A 10,642-nucleotide genomic window follows, 5' to 3' on the forward strand; every position below is an offset into this window, starting at 1 on the left:
AAAAAACAAAACACTGTTGAGAGAGGGATACGAGATGAGTGTTGGCTGCCTACATATTTCAATACCTGAATTATTCACAGTAGAGAATAAAGCCTTACGTGACCGGGCATTATTTACACAAATGATGGGAGTGGGTTGTCAGGCCAACTCACTGCCATTGTCATTCACAGGCCTGCTGGAGTAACATAGATCTTCATACAGCAAGCAGGGCATTGAAGTGCTAAGTCAATGTGTGTCTACCTACCGACATTCAATACTGCTGGTATAGTTGTCTTCTGCTTCGTCAAACACTGTAAATTGTTAGTTTCAAGTCCTCAGGTTACAAGTGTGTTTGAGGTAGAGACTAGTGGAGTTTCCACATTGGATCTCTCTGGTGCAGACTTTGGAGTGTACTGTGTACCTGGAACATCTAGACTGTTCTATGGCATTTGGCCTGAGTCCCCAGGGTGTGTGCAGAAACCGTGCCAATGTGCCCTATTAAATGCACATTACCAGGCATCCTTCTTACAGTCCTTAAAAGTAGAAATGTAGAATTGAAATTGAATTTATAATTTAATAAAAAACAAGAGGGCAAGAGGGCTAGTTATTGAGTGATATTCAAGGACCATGGATTCAGGTTTGTGTAAACACCTGTATAACACTGTTATATCAAAATTTGCAGCAGAAAAAATTCTATACTAATTTCTCAAATATTCTGAATGACAGTGGATAGCTTACAGAGCTTTGAGATGAGAGTATGTAATAAGCAGTGTTAAATAAATTAATGCAAGAGCTTTCCTGATAAATAAAAAACTTGGCAAATATATTTGTGCAGTCATATAAAAATCAAGCAATACCAGTGCCTATTTAAAATCAGTTTCTTAAAATTTATCATTTTTATCACAAATTTACCAATTTGGGGATTTAGGAACAATTATTTGCATTCAACTTGAGTTTGCTAATTAGATTCCCTTCTGATTTTTTTCCTGATGTAAAACATATCCATAAATCACTTTCTCTGATGGCTATTTTATGATTATATAAAAAGACTCAGAATAGAAACTTACTTGTGAATCTATTCAAGACATCTCCTTCCAGTTTATGTATGTATAATATTTAGATATTATGTAGACATATTATATTTATTTAAAATTTGAAAGAAGGCTATATACATATATGTATAACTTCTTGAGATTGCCAAATTGCTTACCTTTACATATTTAAGTAGTTTTAACTTGGGATTTATCTTTATTAAATCTTCCATACCATTCTCATGAGAATGGCCCACATCTTCTTCCTGACATACATCATTGGTTTGTATTATTGTGGTAGAGCTATGTCATCAATATTCTCAATTTACACAAATCTTTATCTCTGAGCCTCTTCGCAAATAATCATTTAGAGATTTTCCATTTTGATGCTGGGTCCAGCCACTTGTCTTGTTTTGTCATATGGGGTATAAGTAGATGTAGCCAATGGAAATTTAAAAACATGCTTATCACTTTTGCTTGTACCTTTGTCATTCTCATGTAAATGTACCTAAGTTAGCCTGCTGGAAGATGAAAGACAAATGAAGCAGGCATTCTAATCATAAGAGATGAGACCTTTCTAGTTAATCTGACAAACAATTGACAGTCATGTGAAGGAAGCGAGAACAGCCCCCACAAAATCAGAAGCACACGCATCCATGTTTAATCAAGCACAACGCAAGTCAAGTAAATCTCATTGAATTGTGAACTGAATAAATCTACATGTAGCATCACTGTGTGTTACAGTTTAAGTTGTGTTATCCCTAAATATATGTTGTAAATCCTAGCCTCTATACTTGTAATTATAATCCTGTTTGGGAATGGGTTTTCTCTGTTGTGTTAATGATGCAACACTACTGTGTTCTTTTTGTTGTTGTTAGGTGCCATCTAGTCAGTTCTAGTTCAAAGCAACCCTATCCATATGCAACCCAACAAAACTGCCCTGTGCTGTGCCAGTCCCACAATTATTCCTGTGTTTGAACCCATTGGCAATGCCACTGTATCAATCCACCTTGTTGAGGACCTTTCTCTTTTCCCTTCCCCTCAACTTTACCAAGCATGATGTCTTTCTTTGGGGAGTGGTCTTTCCTGACAACATGTCCAAAATATGTGAGACAAAGTCTGTTCATCTTTGATTCTGAGGAACATTCCGGTTGTACTTCTTCCAAGATAGATCTGTTTATCCTTTTGGCAGCCATGGTACTTTCAATTTTCTTCACCAGCACCATAATTAAAATGCATCTTTAGTATTCTTTAGTGTTCCTTGTTCAATATCAAGCTTTCACATTAAAGTCCACTGAATTTTTGAGACAGGTGCACTCGCAAAATACCACCATTGTGCACTAAAAGGCAATAAGGTTGGTCAAAATTTATAAACACTTCTCAAACTCCTCTCCTTTTCATGGGTATAATGTAGACTGAGAAAGTCGCTCAAAGGGCATATTTCCCCATAACCGCTCAGAAAAGTAAGAAGCATGGCATTGTTAAAGGAATCCCTTCCAGATGAAAGGTTAAGGAGCTTTTGAGAACAATGGTCTGGGGATTCAGAGTTTAAACCAAAAACAAAAAAAAAAAAACAAAAAAACTTCCGTCTGAAGAGCAGAAGGACCTGACAGCTATTGTCCCCGAGTATATTAGACATGACCTAGACCAATAACCACTGATGCAGTTTTTGTTTTGCAATCCTAATGTTCATGGACATTGGTTCTGTGGTTATCCTGTTTTAAGGTAACCATTGTATTTTGGAGGTGTGGAGGACAAATAACTTGTCTATTTGGTTCATAGATCTGAATGAAGAAATCTCACATCCAACATAGATATTATTTGGCTGAAGGGTGAACAGCAGAGATCATTTCAACAGTATGTGTAAAAATGAGCTTATTGGCATAGTCCCATTGGATCTAATCCTTTTCAATTCAATGGGTTTTAGCCTTTTTAATGATGTTAAGTTTTGTTCTACATTTTCCTTGTATTCTTGGAGTGTCAACTTTTGCTGAGTAATTCAGGCACTCCTAGACGTCACATAGGTCTCTATTCTGTATTTGGGAGCCTGACTTTACTTTTGATTGAGACACTTGGCATTCCATCTTAGAAGTAACTCATTTGAATTTATGGAGGGTGTGAATAATTGTTACTCACCCATACCGCATTGGTCAAAATATCTCAAAAACATCTACCTCTTACCTGTCCTCCTAGGCTTTTTTATTGCTATGAAACTGAACAAGCCTCAGTGGAGCTTCCAGGCAGATCAACAAGAGTTTTGGTTGTTTGTCATGTACGGTGATCTACTTCTGAAAGAAAAAGAAAGAAATCAATCGATGAATAACCTTTGGATCTAATTTCATAGTATAATTGGTTATTATAAATTGGGAGTTCAATCCACAATTACAACTTCTTATTATGATGTAAGCTCATATAACATGCACACACATAACACACGTGTACACAAGTATACAATAGACACAGCAAGTTCGAAACCACTAACTGCTCTACTAGAAAAAGATGGGGCGCTTTCTATCCTGGTAAAGACTTGGAAACGCACAAGGTAGTTCTACCCTGTTCTATAGTATTGCTCTGAATGCCTCTCTTCACACACACACACACACACACACACACACACACACACACTTACAGAAGGGAGTCACCAAAAATACTAGAATTTTATTCAAAGCTATGTATTTAATTAAAGCAAAAAAAGCCAAAATAAAATTATCACCTTCAAAGTACTCTCCATTACACTTTATACGTTTGTCAAGATTCCATTCTTAAGAACATTGTTCAAGCTCATCTGTTTGGATAGCTGACAGCACCTCCCTCATTCTTTTCTTCACCTCCTCTATGTCATCAAATTTCTGTCCTTTCATGTCTTCTGCATTCACAGAAACAAAAAGAAGTTGCATGGAGCAAGGTCAGGTGAGTAAAACTGGCACACAGATGACTGCATGAGAAGGTACATTGTCCTGGTGGCAAAATCAGTGCCCTGTCTGCCACAACCAGGCCTTTTATTGTCACTTGTTATTCTGCTATCTTTTCAGAGCCTATAAATAGAAAGCTTGATTAACAATCTGACCTGGTGGAATGAACTCTAAATTCACTAAAGGATGACATTTTCATCCACTTGGAAAGTTAACTGATGTCCAGAATGAGGTTTCTCATCAACTGACATTTCACCTTTTTTGAAATGAGAAAAACACTCATATACTTGAGAATTTCCCATAGTTCTGTCTTTATAAGCTGTGTTCAAAATCACAACATTCCTGTGACATTTTTTCCTAGCAGGAAACAAAATTTTACAGCAAAACACTGTTTTCTTAAATCGACCATCACACACACACACACGCACACACAAAACAAAACAAGGTTAAAGCAAAACTGTTTTTACAAAAAAAATAATTCACTCTGACCAGAGACAACCTTCCCAGGAGATGTCACTGGGTTCACTAACTCAAGAGTGAATTGTTCAATGCTCACCTAGTGGGAAAAAATGAATACTGGTAAAGCTCTGCTTTGCACAGCACAATTCTATTTGGCAGGGGGGTCACCCCCATAAATATATTTATAATTAAACAACATGTGGTTAAGAAAATGATTTTCTGCTACAGTAATGGATGAAAGCACATGGAGTCACTTTTATTTACAATTTAAAGTGACAGTTAAAGAGAATTGTAACACTATTAAATTTTTATAGCTATTTTCATGTCAGTAGAAAAGCGGCTTCGCAAGCTGTTTCTTCGTTTTCAATGAGCTTAGTGTGGAACCTTGACAAGTAACAAAATAAACTGGGTGTAAAACAATCTGTGGGTTGTTAGGAGTTTGTACAAAACCAGATTTTTTTACCCTATTTAATCTCCCACAACTTCATAAAAAAAAGTATCAAATCTTCAACTGCTTTAATGCCTCTATCCTACCATGCAGCTCATTAGCTATTGAGGAAATTGGATGCAAAACACATTTTAAAATGATACTAACACTTATTCCAGTATATTTTGGCACAAATTGCTGCTTGATTAAAGTAAACAAGTGAACATATCAGAAGTAAATGTAAGAGGGCATTTTTCAAAATGTTAGGCAAACCAAGTTTTAACTATGCGTAGAAAGACAAACAGATGCACCCTTACAAATACATGAAACATGGCTTTAATCACTGCCAGTCACTACAACTTCACTAAGACGCCACACCTTTACTATTGCAAACACCTTTGAAATAGCACGCTGCTCCACTACAAACCCAGCAGCTAGTGGATCTGCTCTGTATGCCGTTTAAATATCATTTTAATATTGGCCAAACAGTAGGACTTCTTTACGTGTGTCCGTTTCTTGCTTTTGTTTCTATTAGGTCTATTACTCACTGAGAGATCCTTATTTTCAGTTTATTGCAGCTCCAAAGCTCTCTGTTTGCCAGTTGCTGTGAAGTTGATTCCCATGTGTGTCAGAGAAGAATGGTACTCCACCCAGTTATCAATAGCTAATTTTTCAGAAGGAGACAAGTCTTTCATCTGAAGAAATTCAAACTTCTCTTGGTTAGCAAGAGTGCTTTTGTTTTAATCATCCAGAGTCTCCCACGGCCACCCTTGTTGTTAGGTGCCATGGGGTGATCCAGACACATGGTGACCCGTGCGATAGACTAGCACTGGTCCGTAGGGTTTTCTTGACTGTGTTGGTCATGAGACTAGATTATCAGGTTTTTCTCAAAAAACTAGAGTCACTTTAAAATCACAGAGGCAAACATCTTGCTGTTTTTATAGCTCCCGTTACAGATTTGATACAAATTTTCATCCTTTAATCAATAGTATTTAAGAAGAGACCAGAAGGAAATAAGGAAAAGAAAGCAAGTTCCCCCATGCATGTATAGCAATTTGTCACTCAGATTGTTACCGGAAACTATTGAATAATACTTTACTTACGTTTGAAGGATATTTGCAAATTTTATTGTTCCTATATTTTAAATTAATTGTTCAGCAAAATGATAAAGGCAAAGTCGAGTGAAAGACAAATGTATGTCAGGATGTTTGAGAAAAGAAAACCTCTATTAAAAAAGTGATAAGAAAAGGTAATCCACATGAGATCTTAGAATGCATTGCTATAAAACTGGTGATGTAAAATATTTAAGAATCAATAGAGGCAGAGTGATATTGAGCCTGAGGTCTAGAGGAGTAGAGCTGAGGCAGTGGGGGAGGCTGGCGACATCATCAAGTTTCTGTAGGATCACGGTTCGGACTCATTTCTTGTGGAACAGAAGCTATCAGGAAATAACAAAAATGTGGCTAAAACAGCAAGCAAGGATCATCTAGTTACAGCCTATAACCATCCTTTTGAAACTAAGCATTTCAAATGTACTGAAAAGATAAATAAAGGATGTGAGCAGGTAAAAAATGTGAAGGTTACTGATGACAATCCCAAAGAAGCCAAATCTAAAGAGACTCTGGAAGAGGTTTCACCAAAATATACAAAATCTGTTCTTAAAAGGGAAAGTAAAGCCAACTTTCCCAAGAAGGGCGATGTTCATTGTTGGTTTCAGGAACACGACAGGATGGGGCTGTTTCTGATAGGAATATCCAAACAAGTGCCAAGAAGAAGAAAACTGCCAAGCCTTTAAGCTTTAAGGTTGGAGCTGGCCGAGTGATCAGAGGATGGGAGGAAGCACCTTGACTATGAGTACGGAGAAAAGGCTGGACCAAAGACTGAACCGGAATGGGCTTATGGAAAGAAAGAACAACCTGATGCCCAAATTCCACCATACACTTATTTTTGAAGTCGAATTAGTGGATATTGATTGAAATGGCAGCCCTTCAAGGCTAAGGACAACAGCAACAATGATAATACCTGCCCTTGATGAAACTTCATGTAACTAATTAGAACTGGTGACCTTTATGTTTAAGGGAGAAGTCAACTGGTAAGAAATTAAAACCGCTCTCCTTGATCCCTGACTTTTGAGAAATGTTATCCTCAAAATATTGGTTAAAGAGGATTGATTTCCCTTTTATCTTTGTGTTGTAAACTACAAGGTTCAATATAAACGTATCCACTATTTTGAACTGCTTGTGATTTGGTCAGTGTTAAAATATTAACTGTTCTGATTAGGCTAACGAAGCCTAAGAAACATATGATGCAGTCACTTGTAAGAATAGTCTCTGAATGGGTATTTACTGCCTGGATATTCATCTTTGAATCTTTAAAATGTGTATTTATGAAGTAAGAATACAAAAACATAGATAGAACTTTAGAGAAAAGAGAAAGATTAAGATTATTTGGCATTAATAACCTGAATTTCAGAAAAGTGTACTTCAAAAACTAATGAATCATAACTTTAAGTTAATATTACGTGGTCCCCTCCCAATAGAATCTTAAGCAATTACTGAATGAGTCTTCAGTTTTATTATAAAAATGATGATCAGTTTGATCAAAAAGAAAGCTTGCTCACAAGTTTACACATATATTTTAAATACAAGTCTTCTGAAACCACAATATATTCTATGATTTTCATTTGATAAGGGATGCAAACATTCTATTTTCTCATTTATAATCTATATTCCAAGGCATAGTTTTTAATAGGGTACCGTTTCTGCAATTAGGTCCAAATTCAATGCAAGTATAACAAACACAGACAAACCAATCGACAGCAAAGGTTAAGATTCTGTTTGTGGTTTTTTTGTTTTTTACAGAGGAGGTAAATCCTTAAAAGCAGCCTTTATGTTTTCAGAATCCTGCTATACTGACATGATTTGCAAGTCAGTTTTATTTTCCTACCTTTAAGGCTACAAAACTCCATTGCAAATGCATTCAAAATTAATCTAGACAATTTAATGCAAAAATTTTAAAAATTAGTTCTCCAATAAAAAAGTAGTTTTATAAATGGTAGGAAATAGTATGTATGGTAAGCTGCTAATTACATTTTCCCTATTACTAAACAAACCATTACAAAGAAACAAGGAAGACAAGTTGCCAAGTATAAAAAGCTTTGTGTACATCCCTCCAAAAAAGAAAACAACAACAATTTCCGCACCTTTCACACACTCCCTCTGAAATGTGCATCTTCCCATTAGGTTGGAGGAGGAGTGTAATACTGGATTCTGGAAATTATGCGAAAAGGAAAAGAGAAACACGTTAGTGTACTAGAACAATGGCTGTGTTTCAAATATTTAATTAAGGCAAGTATATGTAATAAAGTATGCGTATGTTTACTGTTAAAATTTTAAAGACTGAATCACAAAAGACAATAAGCATTAATAGTGTACACATGATTTATGCTTCTAATATCTGTAAACAAAGCATTTCAATTATACTATGTGGACTCACTTGATATCAGGCAGTATAATTATATGCAGCTGAATTTGCCTGTAAATCACCATCAATCATCTGTGTAGATGACTCAGTCGTACCTTGTGTGTGTGCTTTCTTTCCTCTGGTTTTTCAGATCTATAAATAAAATACCAAAATGGAAACAAACAAGCAAACAAATAAACAATAACTGAAACCTGTGCCCCTCTGAATAAAATTAATATGATTCATGTTAGTACTATTTATACTTTTAATTTTCTCCCAGAAAATGCAAACATCTTATTCAACTATCACTTTATGGAAATGTTTCCCACAGTCAATCTGATTTGCTAGTTTGAAAAGAAAATAGTTTGAAAAAGAGAGATAACATGCACAGTGTGTGTTACACAAAACTCTATTGTCAGAAAAACATCTAATCTTGCTAGTTAATTCTTACATCATATTTCCTCTTGGGAGAAATTTCATACAAAGGGCAAACAGTGTCCACTCAAATTGCTTCCTTTTTTATTTACAGGCTTCTGATAATGGGCTATCTCATTGTAGCTATATGACTGTGCTTAAAGCATTCAGGACTGTTCCTCAATTCCTCATCTTGAGAGAGATGATACAGGATACCTCAGTGCCCATTTCTTATGACCATAGAACATAAAACCAAGATTGCTCTTCTTCCTTCATAGCATCTATGCTTACTTGTTCTCTGATCCTCCTCTGAAAATTTCTCTGGCTCCCATTATCCACTTTTGCTCACATTAATCCTGAACTTTTGATTCTGCTTTAAAATCTGCACCAGCTGGTTATATTATATTGCACTTCACACAAAATAAAACACCCATTTCACTTTATTGCTATTGATGTTTAGTATAAGCCCTCCAATTAGAATTTGTCTAGAATGAATGTGTACTCATAATTTGAAATAAATTTAGCTTGTCTAGGTCCTAGGCAGTGCAAACACTGCTAATTTAAAGGGTGCCTGTTCAAACCTGAGAGACTGCTCAAGAGAAAGCCCAGGTCAAAACCAAACCTACTGCCATCAAGTCAAGTCCACCCCACAGGTACCCTGTCACTCAGGCACTCACTCCCATCAAGCCTTGACAACTGAGAGTGACGCTGTAAGACAACGGAGAACTGCCCCTTACATTTCTGAGACTGTAACTGTTTATGGGAGTAGAAAGCCCCAACTTTCTCCCACGGAGTGGCTGGTGGTTTCCAACCGCTGACCTTTTGGATCACAGCACGCAGTGAGTAACCACTATGCCACCAGCATTCTGGCAAGCATTAGGAAGGTCAAAAACACCAGCTTCTAGAAAGAAAAAAGAGGAGGCTATCAGATTATGTGAAGATTTAAAGTTTGGTGAAGCTTATATGAGGTCTCTGTAAGTCAGAATCAATTTCAAAGCAGTGAGTTTTGCAGCAAGCTATCTTTATTTAAAGAAGAAAACTATTTTCCCACTCCTTTTTATTACAGGCATCAGAATTTAACCTAAAAAACAGTGATAATCAGCATGATATTTATCACAAGCAAATATAATGAACATGACCTACACTAGTCATGACCCATTACTTTGGTAGAAGAAATATCCAAATGATCTTTTGGCCTTGTTAGTAGTGGTTAGAGTGACAATACATTATAATAAGACTAAGCCAGTTGTCTCATTATCCAGTACCAGTTGTTAACTTCCACCTTCTCTGAGGTGAAAGCCCGTAGCTTGTCTATCATTACTTGTTTTAGAAAAAAAATAATTTAGTATTTTATATTTGGTAAGTCCTCTCACAACTTGAAACTTTGCATCAGAAAAACAAGATAGTAAAAAAATCACACAGACTTATCATTTTAAAGATAATTCAGTGTGCTCTCACATACAGAGGGACAATGATGTTGCAGGCCGAGTTATAGTAAGTCTTAATGGATATGTGTTCTAATCCTAATTTTATTGATAAATGTTGTATAGGTCATTCATTTTGTTGGCATCAAAGGGTTGATATGGATAAAAATAGGGAAGATTTAGTTTCATGAAATTCAGTCCTGAAGTTTATGCCTTTGTCAATACAGTCGAATGATATTCATATTGAAGTCACACTGTACATTGTTCAGAAATGTTAGCATTTGAGTTGCATACACATAGCTGATATGTCCTAACATCAAATGCATGGTTCATTATTATTACATAAAAGTTATCAATAAATGAACAGTTTGAAACAATAAACATTGAACGTCTTGAAAGAGGGCATTACGAATTACATCACACTCCCATCTTCCACAGGATCACTGAAGAGCGTAGTCATTGCTAACCTCAACTGTATTAGAGCTTTGAAATGTAATCATGGGTTGCAGCAATTCAGTGCGCACTGAATCAAGA

The 10,642-nt window shown here is 36.0% G+C and overlaps 1 pseudogene; it reads left to right on the forward strand.

Moving 5' to 3' along the window:
* Nucleotides 1-3,905: 3,905 nt before the first annotated feature.
* LOC142428619 (peptidyl-prolyl cis-trans isomerase FKBP3 pseudogene) lies at nucleotides 3,906-6,784 on the forward strand (annotated as a pseudogene).
* The last annotated feature ends 3,858 nt before the right edge of the window (nucleotides 6,785-10,642 follow it).

This window comes from Tenrec ecaudatus, chromosome 16 (assembly GCF_050624435.1).
Source record: "Tenrec ecaudatus isolate mTenEca1 chromosome 16, mTenEca1.hap1, whole genome shotgun sequence".
NCBI lineage: Eukaryota > Metazoa > Chordata > Mammalia > Afrosoricida > Tenrecidae > Tenrec > Tenrec ecaudatus.